The following is a 23587-nucleotide window of genomic DNA, read 5'->3' as shown; positions in this document are numbered from 1 at the left end:
TGTGTTTATTGGCCACATGTCCATCTACTTTGTGGAAATGTATATTCAGCGACTTTGCTAAATTTTTACATTGAGTAAACAGTCTTTTTATTGACATGTAAGAATTCTTTATATCTTCTGAATACACATTATGAGCTATCTTATTTCTATAATTTTTTTTCTCATATGCAACTCTAGGTTGACGATTATTTACTACTTTGAGTAGACCATTTAAATCTCTTCAGGCTTTCATTGTTGCACTTGGAAAGTCGAATGCCAAATTAAATGTAGTTATTTTGTAAGTTATTTATTGTCCCTCTGGCTATCTTCTTCACTATTTATTGTGGGGAAAGGGTGAGGTGGTGCAGTGCAAGTGTGGAGATTACAGGACACCTTGTCCCAGAGATCAAGCACAGGTCTTCAGCCTTGGCACCTAGTTAGTGCCTTTACCGATTGAGCCATGTCACTGACTCCAGTCTTTAACTTTTTTTTAGACTTTGATTTTTAGAGCAGTTGAAGGTTCATAGCAAGGTACAGAGATTTCTGGTATGTCTGGTAGCCTCCCCTATTATTGATGCCATCCCAGGAGCAGTGCACATGTAGAGCTGGCTTACAGTGGCCTGTTGTTAGTACCTAGAACCCATAGTGTCCATCGGGGTTCACTCTTGGATAACGTTCCACAGAACTGGGTGCATGGTTAATACATACACCAACTATCCTTGGATGTTTTTACAATCCTGGCTTCAGTTTGACGTTACACTGGTGCTGTGCTTTGGCATGTTTCCTGATACTTCTCTATGTGAATCTTTTCTATGTATCCTGTTTAATATCACTTATCCCTCTCTGTGTGGACTGTAGCAATATGTATAAAAGTTATACATATGCACTTAACCGGGAGCTGAGCAATTTTGTCATAAACAAAATTGGAATATAATCCCTTTTGACTTAAGTATTTTTAGAGTTACCAGACGTCTTTAGGGTTAAAGGAAGGGGGTCTTGGGGGAGAGGAGGGATAAGATGGGGACAATGGAAGTGAACATCTGATGTCCTCCCCTGTAGCTCTGTACCTTGCTTTTGGAGACAGGGTCTCTCACTGAACCCAGAACTCATTGATTGGTTAGACTGGTTGGCCAATGGGAGGGTGTCATGTCATCCAGAAGGCCCCTTCCCGCCTCCCCCCCCCCCCCCCCCCAGCACCGCTTGCCCATCTCTGCCTCCCAACACTGGGATTAGAGGAGCCACATCTGGCTTTTTATGCAGGAGCTGGAGAATCAAACTCAGGCCTTTGTACTTGTACAATAAACATTTAACCCACTGAGCCATCTCCCCAGCCTCAAGAAAGGTGTCTTTATTCCTTCATTTACAATCTTTGCATATGCATTTCTTCTGCCTCTCTTCACAGGCAGGGTTCTTCTGTTTGTTGCATTTGATGAGCATAGTTTCCAGTTTCTTCTTGATTTCAAAGAGAAATATTTTTTTTTTTGATCTATCCTCACTGATCTTGGCATGATCTGTACATTTTTGTAACTCATCATTATCAGCTTAATAATAATCTTTTTTAATAAATATTTTTATTTTATAATTAATTTAATTTTATGTATCAGCCACGGATTCCCCTGTCCTTCCTCCTCCCACCCCCAGTCTTTCCCCCAAATCCTCCCCCCATTCCCACTTCCTCTAAGGCAAGGTCTCCCCTGAGGATTCAGCCCAGCCTGGTAGATTCAGTTGAGGCAGGTTGAGTCCCCTCCTCCCTGCACCAAGGCTGAGCAAAGTGTCTCAGCATAGGCCCTAGGTTCCAAAAAGCCAGCTCATGCACCAAGTTCAGGTCCTGGTCCCACTGCCTGGGGGCCTCCTAAACAGTTCAAGCTCATCAATTGTCTCATTTATCCAGAGGGCCTGGCCCAGTTCCATGGGGGCTCCTCAGCTATTGGTTCATAGTTCATGTGTTTCCACTAGTTTGGCTATTTGTCCCTGTTCTTTTTCCAATCATGGCCTCGATATCTCTTGCTCATATAATCCCTCCTCTCTCTCTCTCTCTCTCTCTCTCCGGTTGGACTCCTGGAGCTCCACCTGGGGCTTGGCCATAGATCTCTGCATCTGCTTCCACCAGTCACAGGATGAGAGTTAGGGTGTTCGGCCATTCGATCATCAGAGTAGATCATCTCAGGCACCCTCTCGACCATTGCCAGTAGTCTATAGTAGAGGTATCTTTGTGAATTTCTGGGGACCTCTCTAGCCCTCTTCTTCCTATTCCCATGGGGTCTTCATTTATCATGGTGTCTCTTTCCTTGTTCTCCCACTCTGTTCCTGATCCAGCTGGGACCTCCTGCTCCCGTAAGCTTGCTTTCCCCTGACCCTTGCCCTCCTAATTTTTTTTACTCTGATTTGGTCAATCTGAAGAAAATAGGCTAGACCATGTTCATCTTAAAGGCAAAATAGCCTCTACTCTTAATTTTACACACCTTTGTCAGTATTTTAAGGTTTTTTTTTTTTTTTACCATGTTAGTTCTTCTCAGAGATCTAGATATGAATTTATGTCTTTAGTAGGGTTTGATGAAAAATTTAAAAATAAGACAGTAGCTTTCCTTTGCTTGTGCGTTGACTAGGGGCTCTGTTTCAGTCTGTGACCTGTGTTTTGTCTTCTAGGTAAATCTTTTGAATTGCTTTTTTTATTTTTAAACTTTGAAATTTCAACTGACAATCTTTCTTTCCTTCCCTGTCTCCCTCCCTCTCTCTCTCTCTCTCCCACCCTCCCTCACCCTCTTCCTTTCTGCTGCTAGAGGTCAACACCCCCACCCCAACCCTTTGCTGTAACCCCATACATTCTAGTACTGAGCAACACCCTAAATCATGAAAATCCTTTCTTTTCAATTGAGGGTGTTCAATCCATTTCCATTCAGTTTAATTGCTGGTATTTTAAATTTATGTCATCAATATCTCATCTTTTCTCTTATTTTTCTGTGGATTGAATATTTTATTACTTAATCATTCTGTTTCTTTCCCTCTAGCTAACTGGAAATCACTCTATTCTTTGGAATTTACCCTAGAAATTATAATTTGTACATTTATTTATTGTGATAGCATTCATTGTCTATTTGACAGAATCTAGAGATGGTCCCTAGGACATGCCTATGCACACATTCATCTTTTTTTTCCCCCTCCTGAGAGCAAACATTGCATTTGGATGTGCTATTCCCCATTGTGGGGTCAAGATACTCTTTCCTTCTTGTTGGAAATTTTTCTCCTTTTTAAAAATCTCAACAATGTAAAAAAAAAACAAAAACAAAATATTACCACACCATATACCATGAATATGTACAATTATTGTATGTCAATTAAAATGTGAAAGAGCTGATATTTTAGTCTATGTTACAGTCACTTTGTCATGCACAATGCCTTGGAATAAGCAGAGACTCCTCTGTGAAATCTGAACTGTGCACAGGTGGGATGAAGGCATTGTAGAGACTGTTAGAAGGAGGAAGGTGGCCAGCATGGCGTGGGGGAGCAGAGGAGGATCAGCAAAAACTGAACTTACAGCAGGAAAACCCATTGCTTCGTGCTGACTAAAAACAAAATAGTAAGTAAAGATGAACTGAATTATCCTTCATGGAGCATTCACGGTAAAAGTAATGTTTATTAGCTGCAAATGTTAACCGTAGCTTCTTAGAAAGTAAAATTCAATTCAGATTTTCCTTCTTTAGTCTATTTGGATCTGGTCTTTGTAAAATCTTTAAAAAAATGTTTTTGTGAGCTACTGGTGTGTAAGTTGATTTTCAGTACTGAAACTGATTGTTACAACAATAGCTTGGAAACCTATGGTGTAGCAAATGCCAGGGAGGACTTTTTAAGACAAGAAGTCCTTAAAGTTAGCTCAAATTTGCTGTGATTCTTGGGTGTGGAGGAGCTGGGAAGTGGGACCCAGGCATCCATGCTTTAAAGGAGCTAGCAGGTGTTCTGATATACAATTAGGAAGTCTGCTAGGCTTTTATCTGTGAAAAACATTTTTTTGAACTTCATTATAGTAATACATGTATTTGCCCACCTTCTCCCATATTTATTGAGAACATGTTAAGTGTTCTCTTAAGTGCTGGGACTGTAAGGTCAATAGAACTCTTCTTCAAGGGGTTTATCCTCTAGATAGCAGGATCAGGCAGGGTCTCAAATATCCTGTGCACAAGACAGAAAGAGTCCAGCACTGAAAAGTGAATGGCTGTGTGATTTCCTCCAACAGCAGCCATCAGGTTGTTGTTCAAAGTATACACTTGAGATCTTTGTGCATTCCAAAGACCTTAAGGTAGCAAAAAACCAGAAACCTACCAAACTAACAATCACCCACCACTCCCCCATCTTCCTGCCCTCCCCCACCCCCAGAAAGGCTTGTTATAGCTTGAGGGTCAGTTGGCCAAGATGGAATGACCAGAAGGTTTCTCTTTCTGCTGATTTAACCAGATAAGTGAAATCTCCGGAACTACAAGCATATATCAATCTATGCTGTCTTCTATACTTTGCTATATAGCTCCTAAAAATAGACCCTCAGCCTTGAATGGCTGTGTGGTAATAGAACCGTCATGGGTAGAAATATGACTTCCTGTCAATAAATATTTACTACTAAGGTTTGGATTTATGGCAGCAATTACCATCTCCATGTTGATGCTCCTCCAGTGAGTTAATGGCTGCCTCAGCAGCAATTTCCGACCCTGATCTATTTGGGCCTATCATTAGTTGGAAAGGGTAACAACCAGTAGGCAGATGGAGCTCTGAGCTGGGAAAGGACAGGGAAGGGAGATCATACTGCCTTGAAGATATATGATTACAGTGCGTTCCCAGCTGTGGAACCAGGGCCGTAATAACTCCTTCTTCTGGTTTCAGCCTCATGCTCAGCTCTTCAGTGAGTTTGTCTCACAATTCTCATGAAAAAGATACTTCTGTTCTCTCTCTCTCTCTCTCTCTCTCTCTCTCTCTCTCTCTCTCTCTCTCCCTCTCTCCCTCTCTTTCTTTCTTTTTCTTTTTTTTTTTTTTTGTAACTCAGGCTGCCCTTGAACTTGTGATCCTCCTAGCTTCTGTCTCCTTCAGCAAATTCTAATGGCATACACCACCACAACTGGCTTTCTGTTGTTTCCTGTCATTGTTACTAGTTTGTTTTCTTTGTCAATGCAAAAGCATAACTCTCACCATAAAGGGTTAAAAGAGAATTTACTCTGGAGCCAAAGATGAGTGGCCATGACCTGGGAATATAGATTTAGGCTACCCCAAATCTCATGTTGCAACATGGTACTGCTTTGATGAAGTTCTTATTGCAACAGAAAGAAGGAATTCATAGATCAGGGCACTTTTCAAATTCATTAGTGGAAACATTAAATAGGTAGGTGAGTTACAACAAAGCTGAGATATCTCAGCTAGAGGCCTCCCAGGTACCTGATGACATTCTAGACTTTTTGTTGCAGGGAGCTGTGGTTTTGCCAAGTTTATACACTCCAGAAAGTTTTATCTGTTACTCATAGGATGTTAGGCTAGACACAGAGGTGGGGAGGGATTGGCCATTTGGGGAGTAGGAGAGTGTCAAGATAAGCCTAGATAAATTGTAAATAGACTTGGGGCTTGACCATTCCAAATTCCTCACAACCAATAAACTTGTAACCAGTTAAGAGCCTTGCAGAAGGCTTAGTTGGAGCGTTTTCATGGAACCCTTCATTCCCACCATCATAACTCAATACTGTTGGCAATTGTGTGCTCTTATTTAATCTTTATCTCTTGTACAAAAATGTTATTCTTTGAGAACACCAGTCCATGTCTACTTAGGTCATCCTTGAATCCCCATAACTAGAAAAGCCTAGAACACAGAGTGCTCAGAAATATTTGTACAATGAAGGAAGTGCTGAAGTCCACAGAGTGAGGAATGCTGAATGAGTATTTGGTGAGTTAAATCCAAATTTGGAGCAAAATTACTTATTCTTTCATTTCACTCCATAATAATCTTTTATAATTTTAGGGTACAATTTAGAAAGAACATTTTGGTTATAGCCATTCATTTGTATGTCAGAAAAGGCATTGTTTAACTGGTTTCTGATTGCCTGCCTGTAATCTATCCTAACCCACTTTTTGGAGGGTGTTTTATCCTGTATTGCTTTTACTCAAAGCATTCAGCAGCAACCGTTACTTAAGGAATATTATTGTATTGATTAAACGACTTCTTCCACTTCCATTTCAAAACCTTTCTTTTCCAGCTTTATTTCTTTCTCATTCTCTTTTGGTGAAATTTTGATTGTACAGATACCAGTTTATTTATAGAACTCTATTCTTTTACTGCCTCAAGCTTCATTTAGATATCTCATGCACATTGCTCCTGAACATAGGAATATGAGTGGTATTACATTTAGCACAGAATCTTTTTTCATTCTATATATTGAGATGTTACTTACTTGACAATTATTATTATTATTGTCATACTCCTTGGGATCAACTCTAGGGCTTTGTACATGATAGCATGTTTTTTGTCATGTGTCACTGAGCTCTTAAAAAATAATTTATTTTTAATTATGTGTCTCTGTGTGGGTATGTGCACATGAGGACGGGTGCTCAGGAAGGTCAGAAAAGGGTATTAGACTCCCCTGGACCTGGAGGTATAGGCAGTTGTGAACTGCCCAGCATGGGTGTTAGGCATTATTTGTGTTCTTTGTGAGAGTAGTTTGTTTTCTTAACCATGAAGCTATTTCTTCAGCCCTAATTGCTTGTTCTTTTGACAACTCTATAGATCAGGCTGTTCTTAAACTCAAGATCTTCTAACCTTAGCCTTTTTGGATAACAGACACGTTCTACTATGCTTGGCTTAAAGATTCAACTTTTAATGAAGCAGTCTAGATTATGCCAACCCATGACATTTTTCTTAGGGTTTCTATTGCTCTGAAGAGACACTATGAACATGGCAATTCTTATAAAGGAAAACATTTAATTGGGGTGGCTTACAGTTACAGAGGTTTAGTTCATTATCATCATGGCAGGATGCATGACAGCACGCAGGCACACATGGTGCTGGAGAAGGAGCTGAGAGTTCTACATCTTGATCTGCAGGCAGTAGAAGGTGTCTGTGTCTACATTGAGCATAGCTTGAGCATAGGAGACCTCAGAGCCCACCCCCAATGACACACTTCCTCTGACAAGTCCACACCTACTCCAACAAGGCCACATCTCCTAATAGTGCACTCCCTATGAGCTTATGAGGGCCAATTACATTCAAACCACCACAACATTGTTTCTTTCCACACATTGTTTCAAAGCCCAAATACCCCTTGTGTCTTCTTGAATAATGTGCACTTATTATCTGATTCTGATAACATAATTTTAATATATTTCCTGCATATAAAAGTAGCATGTGAATCTCCATGTAGAGATTCTTCATATTCCTTCCAGTTTCTTAATGCTATTATAGGAGTGAATCTTTTAAAAATGTTTAATGAATAAGTGGATGAATGAAAGAGTGTGGCTTTCATGTTAAAAGCAGGTTTTCAGGGGAATTTAGAGCCAGGGTGTTGGGTACATTTTATCTTTTCTTCTGCTAGTGATGGATATTTGGTTTATATCAGACATACCGATAATGGAGTTGGCTTACACTTAATCATTCCCTGTCTGCTGGAGTGAGACAGGGGAAGTGGCAGGCAGCATGCTATAGTTTCATGTAAATGTATTGATTGCCTGTGTAGGTTAAAGAGTCAAATACTGATAGATTTATATTGTTCAGTCTAAGATGTTGAATAGTAGATCATTCAAACCAAATGCTTTCTACTGTATGAAGTACTGTGATACTCTGTTAGAATTAATCCCAATGATGATTCAATGTGGTTCTATCGCCATGTAGTTAGTTGGCAAAATATCCAAATCAATTAGGTGGCATGAGTCTGATTAGATATGAGTTGAAGCCTATGGGTGGGTAAGACTGAGCATTACGCTACTGCAAATAAATGAAAACCAATATTTTAGTAGTTTTTACATTCAATTACCAATGCCTAGGCTAATTTATGTATCCCTATGTTATTTATAGGAGCGTTGTAGTTAATAAAATGTTATGAATTTTCTCAGACCTGAGACTCTTTCACCAAAATCTAGCTACTTAATTTTCATATCAATATTTGAGCTTGTAATAGTAACAGTTTCTAATTACTTATGTTCAGCAAGGTTAACTCCCCTAATGTGCGTATGTTTTCTGGTATGTAGTATTTTTTGACCATATGGAGTCCTTAATTTGCATTTAGTGTTTGCCATTCATCTTCCCAATGAACTACAGAACAGTGACAGATGACTAATCGCTGAGGGTGGAAATGTTGGGGCTCAAATAAGGACATGCCACCAGGGAGAAACTTCTTTTGAAAAAAAAAAAGTTTTTATTCTGCCTCCTCAGCTGTGCATGTGCCTACCCAGTCCAGCACATTGCACTGTATGTTTTCTTTAGGTCTCTGTTTAAGATTAGACATGCATAGATTAATCTTATGCATGACTTGTGATGTTGGGGTTCTAACTCTCTGGAGGGCCACACTGAGGTGTTTGTGAGCGTGTGCCTGTGTGCACATGTGTGTGCATGTGTGCATATGTGTGTGTGCTCATGTGTGTTGTTACACAACAGTTTCATCAGAGACTGAAATATTCTGTCCTATAGGGCTGCTCCTTAAGCTGGAAGGTAAACAACTCAAAATAACTTCAGGAACCTAAAACTGACCGGATTCACCAGGCCCCTCCCTGCTTTGGTAATCCCTACTCCAGTAAGCAATAAAAACTGAGAGTCATTCTCAGACAACGAAGTTGCAAAGAAAACTCTTGGAGATCAGACCTTCCTGGGAAAGGCAGAAACCAGCAAAGGTGCCTGGAAGAGGTTTAGACCAACTGAGTTACTTGGAAGGGACACTCTCCAACTTGTCGAGCTGCCTGCACGCTGTACAATGTACTTTAGTAACGAAGACTATTGGGGTTCAGTCCTTCAGTAGCCTTTTTTTCCAGGGTCCGTGGAAGAATCTACAGCAAGCTGATAATCTAATCTTTGATGATATCAAATGACTATACATACATGAAACTCTTTAGTCCATTCACTTGATTCTTCTGAGTCAGTTCTCTGTCTACACAGCTTCTTTTCTGCTCTCACACCTATCTCCTTTCTTGCCTGATTCTCTCTACGTTTTTCTGCTGTTCCCTCGAACTGCTATCTTAACTCCTTCATCCAGTTCCACCCCATCTTGGTTCTCATCCATCTAGTTCTTCCCCATCCTAGCGCCTCTCTGTCCTTAGTTCATGTCTTTGTTCTTCTAAGTTCTCTCTTGTTCTTCCCAATCTAGTTCTTTCTCATCTCCTTAGTTCTTCCCATATTATTCTTTCCCATCTAGTCCTCCTTCATCTGGCTCTTCCTCCTCTAGTTCTTCCCCATCTTCCATCTCATCCTTCTAGTTCTCAATCTAGTTCTTCTTTCCACTCTCAGGTTTTCAGTTATATACCCATGTAGTAGCAATGCTCTGGCTAAGGCAAGGTCACCAGGCTTGAATTTCCTCTGGGTCAAAGGGAGGAATGATAAGATTCTCACAAAGAGTAGTAATTGTCAGCTGTCATTGACAACCCAAAAGGGAAGTGACTAATGGGGAAGAGAATCAACTGAGGGCTAAATACGTTTAGAAGGAAAATTATGCACTCTAGCTTTGTGCCTTTCCTGGGACTCACTCTGTAGCCCAGGCTGGCCTTGAACTCAGAGTTCTGCCTGGCTCTGCCTCCTGAGTGCTGGGATTAAAGATGTGCACCACCACTGCCCGGCTCAAACTATATTCTTACAAATGGTTAGGTAAAGTGTTAGGAGTCTATCAGTGATGAGTGAAAATAAAACTGCCTTATTTTCCTTTGGCCCCTTATCTGTCTAAACTATCTTGGCTACTGACGTTTTTTGGTAAGGTGGGGGAGTACACTCGATATCTAGGCAACCTGAGTCACACCTTGATGTACCTGTAAGTAAAAACTCTTCAGTTCTGAGTTAATTGATCTAGAGCAGAAATAGCATTTGGAAGAAAGAAGGTTAAGCTTGATTAGCACATCGCCAGGCCTTCTCAAACAGATAGTTGGGATGCTTAAGTCTGTTCTTAGAAAGTCTGGGGAGTATCTCAGATAAGATACTTTCATCCGGAGAAGGTCCTGGCCAGCTCTTGCTAATGATGATAATTACAGAAAGGCCTAAAATTAGGGGTCTGGCTGTGTTACTGCTTTTAGCACAGTTGGGAGAAGGTTGTCCAAATATTCTAACAGTAATGGGGAAATTGTGCTCAATGAATGATCAAACACACTGTTCTTAGAAAAAGCATTGAATGGAAGAGTTATGATAGCATGCAAGAAATTCATTGCAGGAGACAGCTAATAGTCAAAAGCCAATAATACCAAGTCTTCCTTGAGTCTTGGCTTTATCTTCTGGAAATGCTGAATTCCTACTTCATATTTCTGCATCCTGAAGCAGCCTAGATTTTCAGCCTTTGCACTGTTACTCATGCTGGCATGTACTTTGGTGATTCAACTGTCTTTGAGTCATTTTTGTTTCTGTAAGTAACCCCAATAAAACTTAAAGTTCAACAATTTGAACTTTGGTGGTATCCATATTATCTATAGATACTGTCATAGGCTCTCTATCAGGAATGAAAAGGTTGTGTGTGTATGGTGTGTGTGTGTGTGTGTGTGTGTGTGTGTGTGTGTGTGTGTGTGTGTGTGTCTCCCCAGGAAAAGTTTTTTCACACAACATGTATGTGTGTAAGTATGTGTGTGTGCATGGATGAGTGCATGTATGTATGTGTGTGCTTATGTGTAAATGTTCATGTGTATGTATGTGTGCATATGTGTGTGTGTGAATGCATGTACGTGTGTGTGTGTGTGTGTGTGTGTATGTGTGTGTGTGCATCCATGGGGTTGTCTGCATTTCCTTATCTTTGATTTGCTATTGGCAAGAAGTCTTTGTTGCAGAGTTTGAAGAACAGGATAAGGGTAAGAACATGCTTGTCAAGCGGGAAGGATTTGGTTTTAGAGTTGGAAGAAGTCTCTCATCGTTTCAGCTGAGTTTTGGTTTATGAAGCTTCTAACTGTGGTTCTGAATCTTCACATCTAGGTAAAAATGCCATGTGCAAACAGTTTGTCCTTACTTTATGCTTCCTGTCTATAAAACAAGGACAATGGATACTTTTTTTTCCTGTATATTGATAATAGCATTCCTCAACAAGAAAGAGAGTCAAAGTCACCTAAAGAAATTACAAAAAAATAAGTCAAATGGGTAAGCTATATTTATCATCTTTTAGAATATTTCAATGTGAGCCTCCCTCCTTCATTTCATATTGTCTTGCCCTTCACTTTTCTTTATTTTGTTCTTTGCAAAGCCCCCAAAGACTTTGACTAGGTAATGAGAAAAGGACCTTTAGGGAAGGGTAATTGTTAGCACCATCTGTCTGAATTGATCTTTTGGGCACATTGAATAACCCAGAGCAATGTGATAAGCTGGCAATGTGTATAAATGTGAGAAAACAGAGTTAGAGGACTTGTGTGTTAAGGCAGCAGGTTAGATGCTTCCTCTGTGCAATTTGTGCATGAGAAGCATCAGATGATAAAAATAATATTTGAAGGAGAGAAAGGAAGGAAGAACATTAGGATCATGAAAGAGGTGATGAGACTACTGTCAAACCCAGAAAAGCAGAGGAAACACAAGGAAAAGTCCAGCATGCTGATCGTGCTCCCTGAGTGGGGAAGAAGCAGAAGTCTCAACCACAAGGTAGGTCTGGTGAGTTCAAGCAGCCCTGAGGACAAGGGGTGACAATCCTAGCCATGGAGAAACCCATGGTTCCTGCAAGCCTTCAACCAGTGTGAGGATTTGTCTGCCAGAGATTCTTCCTGCGTGATAGGCCAGCCTAGAAGAAGAAACCTCTTGCATTGCTCACCATAGCACAAAGAACTGTGGCTAGGTAGGAGGCCATATTGTATTAGGCTGAGCTACTCTAGGAACCTGAAAATGAGGACCAATCAAAAGGGAGGGAACCTGGAGGTACCCTATCACAATGACTGGATAAGGGTCACACACAAGAGGTAGTTTTTGGGATAGGGAAAGTTCTGTGTAGATCTGATGAAATGTTTAAGTATCTGGCTGCTCAAGATGCAGTGGGCATGATGGTTGGTGGCTCTTTGGAAAGGAGCAAGCCCTGTTGTCCTGGGGTTACTGTAGAGTTTGTGAGCTCTGATCTCACAGCAACTGATGGCTTAGCCTGGAACTTCCTCCTGCTGTATGTGGTTTATTGTTAGGCAATAGGAGCTGAGAGCTCTGAGTCTGTGCCTGTGATCTACATCTTCCCTCCTCCTACAGAGGGATGTTCTTCTGGGAAGGGTCTGGCAGCAATGAGCCTGGCAGGCAGAGGGCCCAGATCTCAAGTTTCTCTCAGAGTGTCACTCTCTTTGCCCACACCACTCTGTGATGCACCTGGGGGATGTTCCTTATCTCAAACATTTAGCTGCCCCTGGGTACAGACAATGAGGTGCTTCTAAAAGGGAGTAGAAATCTCCTTGGACCAATGGTGCAAAGATCATTAGGGTGGTGACACTTGGAATTGGATAACCAATCAAAGGATTATCTCTGGGGATAATGAATTCTCACTCTTTCACTAATTGTTAGTTTCCTGTAGTTTTTTTTTTTTATCTAGAGATGAGGCTTGTGAGATTCCCCCCTTCCATAGTCACACATTTATTGGTGTTGTCATTGTTCAGGTCCTATTTAGCTAGCCATATTGTTGAGGTATCATAGGTGTAGCTTCCATTGGTTACCTCCCAGAGGGCTAAGGTAAGTCCACATTGCTAAAGACACCATGCACTTTGGACACAGGACTCAAAGGGCCTGAGCTCGATCTGACCTGACAGTCCCCCTGACTAGCTTTCGTAATACCAGAAGGTGCTATTCCAACTGCCAAAGGAGGGAAGTGACCAACTGGTTATTTGTACATCTTCACTTGAACAGCATGACCTGTGTTCAAGTCATTTGCCTATTCACCACTTGCATCCTTCTTCTTCTTCTTCTTCTTCTTCTTCTTCTTCTTCTTCTTCTTCTTCTTCTTCTTCTTCTTCTTCTCCTCCTCCTCCCCCTCCTCCTCCTCCCCCCTCCTCCTCTTTCTTCTTTTCCTCCCCTCCCCTTTTTGTGATACTTGTGATGGAACTCATAGCCTTTACATTCCAGGCAAGTGTTTCATTGCTGACCCACACTCCTATCCCTACTATACAATTTTTGACCATGTGACTTTCTGTAGCAGGAATAGACAGTAGATGGGTCTAATTTTTATACATGCTATGCTAGCAGGAGTAGACAACAAACATGTACATCCCAGGGATCCAGGCAAAGTTCAGTAATCTGAAATACTGTTTTCCACTAGAGTCTGAGTACATTGAAAGCTGGGGTGTGTTACAACGCTGGCATCTAGTTCAGTGTTTGGCCCCTGACTTACTGAATTAACTAAAAAATGCTTAAACATATAGAATTGGCATCTGTGGAGTTCTGTCAGTTTTCAAAGTTCATTCCTGTTTCAACTGTGATGATGTCTAACTTACTTTCCTGTGAACATAAAGGCTTGAAACAGTTAGTCTTCTCTTGTGGAGTTACTATTGATTAATCTAGCATAGAAAGGCTGTGCTCAAGAAATAAATGGTTCAAGGCAACTGACAATAAGTAACATGACTGACTGGCAGGACAGTTGCCACTTACTGAATCTGCCTTTGAACTGTGTGTGTTATTGCTCTTCAACTTTACTGTCCATTAAATTAATATGTGGTCATTGTTTAAATATTAAAAAATACAAATAAAAAACCCCTCAAAATTTTCTATTATTTAAAGATAATCACTTTTAAATTTTATAATTAAAAAATAATGATGACTTTTTATGACAAAAATTGAATCATGCATATTATTGTTGATGAATGTATATGAATATATTCCCATTGTAGCTACATTATTTTGAGATTAAGATCATCTCCAATTTTTAGTTTTATGAAAAACTGATGAAAGTATTCACACATATATCTATGAGCTTTTTTTTAACCTATTTCCTCTTAATATATTCCCTCTTAATATACCTTTTGAAGTGATCACAATTCTTCAAAGTAAATTGGGATGAAAGTCAAGAAAGAACAGAAAAACAAGAAAATATGAGCTATATTTTTATAATGACTAAAATTATGTTAATGTTATTCATTATTCATGAATGATGGGATAGATATGCCCAGACTCAAAGGAAAACTCAAAATACTTATTAGTGAAGACAGATAAAGAAAAGCCTCATTGTCATCATCAGCATGGGAAACAGGTGTACTCAGGCTTTGTAGAACTGTGCCCTGATACATATTCTTCTGGAAATTATTCTTCAGTTACAGATTCAACTTTTGTTATGAAAATTTCCAATCCATAGAAAAGTGGAAAGAATATTACAGTAAGCCTTAATGTACATATTTTCAAGTTTTAAAAATTAGAGACTCATATCTGCCTCATTCACTAATATACTCAATTATTTTGAAATGATCCACTATCACATGATGCATTTTACAATTCTTGAAGTATTGTAGCCCAATCATAAGCATTCCTTTATTACAATACTGTTATCAAATCTAACAATTGGGAAATAATTTCTTAATATTGCTAATTTTTAAGCTTGCAAAGTTGTCCAATTTTGTCTTCTATTATTTGGTTGCAACAAATCCAATTAGGATCATTGATTGTAATTAGGTGATAGGTATTTTTCTTGTTCATTTTTGAAATTTAATTAAAATTGACATATAATAATAATATATACTAACAATGTGCTGTGATTTTGATATTTGTACACAATATATGTTGATCAAGTTAGGCTTATTAGCATATCCATTACCTCAAATATTAGTAATTTCTTCATGTTGGGAACAGGTAAAATCCTCTACTGTATTTAGTTTAAAATACACTGTGAAATATTGCTAATTATAATTAAAGTTTCTGTGCTGTAAAAATTGAGAACATTTTATTTTATTTTTTTGAGAATTTCATACATGAGTGGAGTGTGTTTTGATCAAATCTCCCTTCATTTCCTTCCCTCTGATTCTTCTCCTACCTCCTCCCTTTTCTTTTCCAGCTTCATGTGCTCTCTCTCTCTTTTTAAAACAGTTCACCAAGTCCCACTTAGTACTGCTGAAAAGTATGTGAGTGTAGGATCATCTACTGGAAGACAGGTAGCCTTTCAGAGGCAGCATCCCTGAAGAAAATTTACTCTCCATCCCCCAGCAGCCACTGATTATCAATCACTTCTCTGTTTTGTTCTGTTTTGGAATTTTGACTGGTTTGATCTTGTGTAGGTCTTGTGCATATAGTCAGCCATTGTGAGTTCATGTGTGCATCAGATGGCCTTGCTATGTCCAGCAAACAATGTTTCACTGTGGACATCCACTGTCTTAGTTCTTATGATCTTTCATTCTCATCTTCTATGATGAACCATAAGCCTTGTGGGGAGAGAGCATGCGATAGCTCTCCCCTTTAGAGTTGAGTACTCAGGGCTAGAGAGATGGTTCAGTAGTTAAGAGCACTGGCTGCTCTTTCAGAAGACCTGGGCTTGGTTCCCAGCCCCCATATGGTGGCTTACAACTGTCTACAACTCCAGTCATGGTATCCAACACCCACTTCTGGCCTCCACGAGTATTGTACATATGGGACACACAAATATCCATGCCACTAAATACCTATGCATATAGAATAAAAATAAAGGGAAAGATTTACAAAGAAAAAAATGTAGAGCTGAACACTTCACAGTCTCATATTCTCTGTAGTTTTACCAGTTGTGGGATTTCCATATCAATCACCATGTAATGACCACAGAGATTCTCTGGTAAGGCATGAGGGAATCTACTAATCTATGGTATGAAAAAAATGACTTAGGAGGTAATTTAATATATCTATAATAGTAGGAGGTTCTCCCCTGGGGCCTATAACTCATCCTGTCATGAGTTTTTGGCTCAGTTAACAGTACCCAGTTAACAGTTCTGTCTCATGCAGCAGGCTATAATTCAAATTAGAAAGTGGTTGGTCACTCCTGTAACATTTGTGACACTGTTGCACCACTGGGTGTATCTTGCCAGGTCAGATGTTACTTTGTCTTGCAGGGTTCACAGACACGATTGTTGAAGACTCTTCTCCCTCTGACAGTATGAAAACTAGCCAGGGACGAAGTTTCTAGGATGGTACCAGCTGCAATTATCCAACTGCAATTCTGCACCCCAAGTTCTTCTTTCTCTTCCTCTTCCTTAAATCTGTTTTAATCATTGAATTCATCTATCACTCCCTTTTTGTTGAAGAAATGAGGTGTTTTTCTGATTAAATTTTCCATATTTTAATTTGCTGATTTCCCGCCATGCCCTTCTTATTTGATCACTTTCAGGCACAATGTGTATGGCATTAGCAGGGGATGTGCCTCCTCCTTCCTTTCCTTCTCTGTCTTCTCTCTCTCTCTCACTCTCTCCTCTTAAAAATTGGTTTCAGTTTAATGAGTTTGTTACTTAGCATTAAAAATGGTCTGTAATTTTAGTTTCTAGTTCTCTAAATGTATAGATGAAAACAACTGGATATTTTAACTTGTCACATTGTCACTCAAACTGCCCTAAGTGTTGTTCCCAGTTGTCTGCTCAGATCAGCTCCTGAGTCTTTTTGAAATTAATTTAGCAGACTCTCCCAGGTGTTGTGACTCCAGATATTGCAGGTTCATTTAATGTGTTTCCTACCGTATATTTGCTTTTAACCATTCTTCTAAGTAGTTCTGATTCTTCACATTGGAAATGATATTTCAGAGTCACATCCTGGTATTGCAGATGCTGTTTGCTTTTAGGTTTATCATGATTTCTATGCCTTCTTTTTGGCAAATCTAAGAAATACTGAGTTTTTAAAAGTTAAAGTATTCTATGGGTTTTACTGATACTTCCAAAGCATAGTCTGAAATATAAGATTTTCACTGGCTCTATCAATTTTGGATCTATTTCCTGTTTCCTATCCGGGTTGTATCAACATTTAAGGGATGCTATTACTATTAATTTTTTGTTTGATCATGACATACAGTTACTCAGAATAGGCTTAGAATAAGACTATTAACCCTATTTTCAATAACATGATTACTAAAAATAGCTTTTCTTTTCTTTTATTGCATTGGGAAGATGTAGTCAAATGACTACTTCTGATAGGCTAATTGGATAGTTGTTCTCACTCACTATGTAACTAGCTTATTATTATTATGTTTCATATTTTAATGTTTTAGATTACATTAGTATATTAATTTTATAACTATTCAAATATGTTCTTTAAATTTAAATTAAAAAATTAAGATATAATTACATCATTTCCCTCTTTCCTTTCCTTCTTCCAACTCCTTCTGTTCCTCCCACTTGCTCCCTCTCAAATACCTGTCCTCTTTTTCTTTAATTATTGTTACCTATATAAACAAGGGCATTAAATATATAAGTAAAACTTGCTGAGTCTATTTAGTGTTGTTTGTGGGTGGGATTTCAGGACTGATCACTTGAACTGGATAACCCGTTAGGGGGCTGTCCCTGGGGACAATTAATTCCTACTCTTTCAGCAGTTGTTGGTTGCCCACAGTTCTTTCTTCTAGGGGAGAGCCCTGTGACATTCCCCACTTCCACGACAGCATGTCTATTGCTTTTGTCATTGTTCAGGCCTTGTGTTGGCAGTTGTATTGTTGAGGCATCATGAGTGGAGCTTCTTTGTCATTTCTAGCAGTCAAAATTTCACACCAGACTTCCTGGTTCTCTAGCTCTTACAATCTATCTGTTCTCCTTTCTGTGATGTTTCCTGAGCCTTAGGCTCCCGAGTTGTGTTACAGATGTATCCATTAGAGCTGGGTATCCCACAATAACTGTCTTCCACATATTGACCAGTTACGGTTTTTTGTGATTATCTCTGTCTGCGGTAAAGAGAAGTTTCTTTGATGAAGGCTAAGAGTCACCTTCTCTGCTTAGGATGCAATTAGAATTATACTAGTTTGGGAAAGTGGTAGTAGGTTCTCCTGTAGTGTCCATGACCCCACCAGCCACAGGTAATTGGCTAAGTCTCCTTTACCAGATATGATTTCTATCTTGTTGAGTGGGACTTCAGTCCAATTAGACAACAGTTGGTTACCACCAAGATATAAGTACCACTATTCCACTTTTAAGAATATTATGCCGTGCTGGTCATTGTTGTGGTTCATAGGTGTCACAGCTGGGTAGGATTATTGGTTGCTTCCCTCCTTTGGTAGTTTGCATAGCAACTTCCACTCCTGTGAAATCAGGGAAGAGGCTTTCAGGGCAGATCCAGCTTGAATCTTCCAGGTTTTGTGTCCAAAATGCATGGTGCCTTCAGCCATAGAGAGTTAACATCAACCTCTGGGAGGCAATCATGTGCAACAGCAATAACCTATATTGTTTGGAGTCTATTCAACTCATCTGACCAACAACTCAGAAGGAAGTTTCTCATACTTTGTACTAGAGTTTTGGGTTTTTTGTTAGATAATCTATGGCTCGCGACTGGGTTGTGGGGGAGCATTGCCAGTCCAAGTGACATAACTTCATTGAATATATATTATATATGTGCATGTATGCATGTATACACACATATACGTATATGTAGCTATACAGTATATGTACTATATGTAGTTTTAGGTAAGCATAAAATAATATGAATCCTTATGGATTTTCCAAACATTCTTAGTGTTATTTTTTTCTCTCCCCCCATCTTTCTGTACTGACCTCCCTCCTTTCCTCTCCAATTAAAGCCCACCAGTTTTCTAATTTTCCTTCCATATGATCTATATCCTGCTATTCCCCTCTCTAGCACCCTTCCCAAATACATATTTTTGATATTAAAGCCATAAAACATGATTAAGAGGTATATAGCTTCCATTTCATCCCCCAAACCCTGTTCACATCCTTTACTTATAACAACCTGTTTATGAAACTTTTATGGTTTGATTTTCAAATTTTCAAAAATATAAGCAATGATTTATATCTGTGTTCTTAAATGTACATAGCAAGCTTTTTACCCTGGTCTCAATTTGAGTTTTCAAGCTTTGTATTTTACTTTGGTAATCTCTCCACGGTAGTATGTATAGCTAGTTCCTGTTCCTTGTTTACAGACTCATGATGCTCACTGAATTTAACAAATCTTCTGCTGATTACTAATAAAGTTGTTTCAAGTCTTTTGAGATTACAGCTCACACTGCATTTAATTTATGAGCCACTTTTTAGCCAGCTCAAATGTGCATTTTTCCAGATAGAAATATCTCAGAAGGTATTTCACCGTCTTGTGCATAATCAGGAAAGTTGTAATGAATGAAGGGTGAGGTGCAAGTGAGGCATATTTATTAAGCTGTGTGTTGGCACTGAAGTAGGTCTCTATTGTAGCACAGCAATACTCAATGCCAAGGGGTCATAAATGTCAAGCTTTATCCCAGAGGCCATGAACACCAGGGAAACTTTGGAGTGTAGGGGTCAGGTTCTCACAGAGGATGGGTAAACTGCTTCAGTTCAACTGCTCTGGTGAAGAACACATTTCCTGGAAGGAATGCCTCTCATAACAAGCTCACTATGTTTAGCTTCACCACCACTGCCATGGCATATTTTCGACTATTATCTGGGGAAAAAAAACCCCAAGAGTGTTTATGTAATCAAGGAGGCTCGAGTGCTTTGTCAGTTAAAGTGCCTGAAATCAATGGCATGGTGCTACCATGAACATATCAACTTCATGTTAACATTCAAATGGCAGCGGTTAACTCTCCACAGTCCACTCTACCTGGCAATTGCTGAATTCTCATGCCTTTCTACTGTGAAATGGCCTCTCCTTCAGTGTAGTAAAACACTTGAAACTTTGCTTTGTTCTCATCTCTATGTTTTGAAGTGGATATTTGGTCCTCTGCCACTTTTTAAAACCTAGCGCTATGATTTTATGGTCAAATCAACATGTATCTCAATTTTTTTCTTTGGAAATTAAAGTTAATCTTTCTAGACTTGGAGGTTAATGTTTTTCTAAGCTTAGATATCAGATGGTTTTCCATGGCATTAAGTGGTCACTGAGAATCCAGCTACACTGAATCTGATAGAAGAGAAAGTAGGAAGTAGCCTTGAACACATTGGCACAGGAGAACATTTCCTAAATATAACACCAGTAGCATACACACTGAGAGCAACAATTAATAAATGGAACCTCCTGAAACTGAGAAGCTTCTGTAAGGCAAACAACATGGTCAATAAGACAAAATGGCAGCTTACAGAATGGGAAAATATCTTCACCAACCCTGCATCTGACAGAGAGTTGATCTCCAAAATATATAAAGAACTCAGGAAACTAGATATCAAAATACCAAATAATCCAGTTAAAAATGAGGTACAGATCTAAACAGAGAATTCTCAACAGAAGAATATAACTGGCCAAAAGACATTTAAGGACTTGCTCAACATCCTTAGCTATCAGGGAAATGCAAATCAAAATGACACTGAGATACCATCTTATACCTTCAGAATGGCTAAGATCAAAACCACTGATGACAGCTTGTGTTGGAGAAGATGTGGAGCAAGGGGAACATTCCTCCACAATCACACCACAAGGTCACTTGCTCAACCATGTTCATAGCAGCATTATTCATAATATCCAGAACCTGGAAATAACCAACAGAAGAATGGATAAGGAAAATGTGGTACACTTACACAATGGAGTATTACTCAGTGGTAAAAAACAATGACATCATGAAATTTGTAGGCAAATGGATGGAACTAGAAAGAATCATCCTGGGTGGGGTAACCCAGACCCAGAAAGATAAGCACAGTATGTACTCACTTTTAAATTGATATTAACACACAAAGCAAAAGATAACCAGGCTACAATCCACAACCCCAGAGAAGCTAGATAAAAAGGAGGACCCTAAGAGGGACATGTGTGGAGGGCTCCAGGAAGGGAAAATAGTTAAGATCAACTGGGTTAACTGGGGGGGGGGGGGTGCTGTCTAAGGGAGGGATAGGGGATGGGAACAGAGGGATGGAGGGGGAGAGCAATGAAAGAGATATTTTGGTAGAAGGAACCATTTAGGGGGTTAGGGAGAAACCTGGTGCTAGGGAAATCCCCAGGAATCCACAAGGATGACACCAGCTAAGACTCTTAGCAATAATGGAGAGGGTACCTGAACTTACCTTCCCCTATAATCAAATTAGTGACTACTCTAATTGTTATCACAGAACCTACATGCAGTAACTGATAGAAGCAGATGCAGTGATCCACAATCAAGCACTGGGCTGAGCTCCTAGATTTCAGTTGAAGAGAGGGAGGAGGGATCATAGGACCAAGTGAGGTCGAGATCCTGATGGGGAAAACCACAGAGACAGCTGACTCAAGCTGGTGGGAGCCTGTGGACTCTGGCCTGTCAGCTGGGGAACATGCATGGGACCAAACTAGGCCTTCTGAATGTGGGTGACAGTTATGTGGCTAGATCTGTTTGGGGAGCCCCTGGCAGTGGGACCAGGACTTATCCCAGGTACATGAAATGGCTTTTGGAACACATTCCCTAGGGTGGGATACCTTGCTCAGCCTTGACACAGGGGGAGGAGCTTGGCCCTGCCTCAACTTAGTATGCCAGACTTTGTTGACTCCCCAAGGGAGGCCTTACCCTCTCTGAGAGTGGATGGGGGGTGGGATAGAAGGAGGTGGGGAGCAAGAGAGGTGGGGAATCTGGGATTGGTATGTAAAATGAAAAAAAACCTTTTTTTAAAATTAAAAAGAGGTCATTGAGCTACTTTATACCCTCATCATTCTAAATAGTGCCAGCTCTACCCTAGTATACTCACAGGCTGTGATTAACATCAGTATTTCCCTCAGGGAACAGGCATAATATAGGCTATAAATGGGGCGGGAAACATGATGAACAGATTTCAAAGATTATCTTGAATAAATGATCAAGATAATTTGGAAAAGCATAGGATGAGAATTTTCCTAAAAATACTAAGATGCATTTTTTTGAGGTACAATACTTTAAAAAGCAGGTATGAATATAAGAAAAGATTGGCCTACTGAAAGGTTTAAAACTTAGTTTTATTGAACAACTATGTATTGGTTGTCTTCCATTCTTTAGGAATGTTGCAGGCTCTGATAATACAGTAGTGAACAAGAAAGTTCAGGTTGCTATTCTTCCTGAGCTTCAATTAGTGGAATACATAAACAATAAATAAAGAAACAAACAAATAACCTATTTGGTTGTAGGGGCTGGAGATATGCTTCAGTGGTTAAGCATGCTTGCAGCTTTCCCAGAGGACTCAAGTTCCACTCCCAGTACACATATTGGTCAGTTATAACCTCTTGTAACTGTAGTGGCATGGGATTCAATGCCCTCTTCTGGCCTCTGAGTGCTCCTGTATACATGTCACACACACACACACACACACACACACACACACACACACACACACACACACACACAAGGAAAATGTTTGATTGTGGTAAGTGCTATGGAGAAAACAGAATCCGGAGAAATTCTGAAACTTCTCTGGAAATGATTCATAGAACAGATTCCACATCATGTGAAGAAACTCTGATGATTTAGGGGAGACCCGACTGAAGAAGAGGAAACAGCTTAGGTAACAATATCAAGGCCAACATATGGATCCAAACCACATGTCCATCAACAGATGAGTGGCTAAGAAAAGATGGCATTTATGCACAATATGGCATTAATCATATACAGAAAATGAAACCATGTTGTCTACAGCAGAAACCTGGACCTGAGGACATTACGTTAAGCAAAATAAGCCACACACAGAAGACAAGTATGTGTTTTCTCCTTTGATAAAAGATTTATTTATTTATTTACTCACCTGGGCATCATGTCTTTAAGCTACAGAGGTAGAGGTTTGTTGTTTGCTATAATAGAGGGTCCTTTTCCCATTTCAACTCCTCCCATACCCCCCTCAACATACCCTCCTCAACTTTATGTCTTTTTGTTGTTTTAATAACCCACTCAGTCCAGTTAGTGCTACCCATAGTGCTATCCATACCCACATAGGGTCATCCACTGAATGGGAAAGCTACTACTGGCCACATCTTTCAGAAATAATGGTTTTCTCTCTTTTAACCACTCTCCACTGCCAATAGCTACTCACTAAGGAGTAGGGCCCAGAGATCATCTACCCTACCTATGCTCAATTTTGGCAGGAAGTAAAGTTCAAAAGACAAGGAAGGATTATGTAGGGATTTAAAGGTTTATTAAATGAAATTCAAAACTCCCTCCATAACTCTAGTATATAATTGTGTATTACATATAAGAATTCCATGTATATTCAAGAACTTATCTCAAACTAAGGAGGACCTGACAGGCCATACAAATAAATAGTGTTAAAAATACATACATTGTCTATGCAAAACACAATATCCTTACATAAATTATACAAAATAAATTGTAAATGGAATTAACATTTTAGTTTAAAACAAGAATATAAATGCTTAAAGCAAACATGAATGAATGTATGTAATTTTAGAGTAGGAAGTAACTATGAGAAATAAAAAAGTAAAACAGAAAAATGTGAGCAATGAATGTGTCAA

This window comes from Peromyscus californicus, unplaced genomic scaffold (assembly GCF_007827085.1).
Source record: "Peromyscus californicus insignis strain IS unplaced genomic scaffold, ASM782708v3 Scaffold_17__1_contigs__length_78620276, whole genome shotgun sequence".
Classification (NCBI taxonomy): Eukaryota; Metazoa; Chordata; class Mammalia; order Rodentia; family Cricetidae; genus Peromyscus; species Peromyscus californicus.
The sequence above is the reverse complement of the archived record's forward strand: the minus strand, read 5'-3'. Positions refer to the sequence as shown.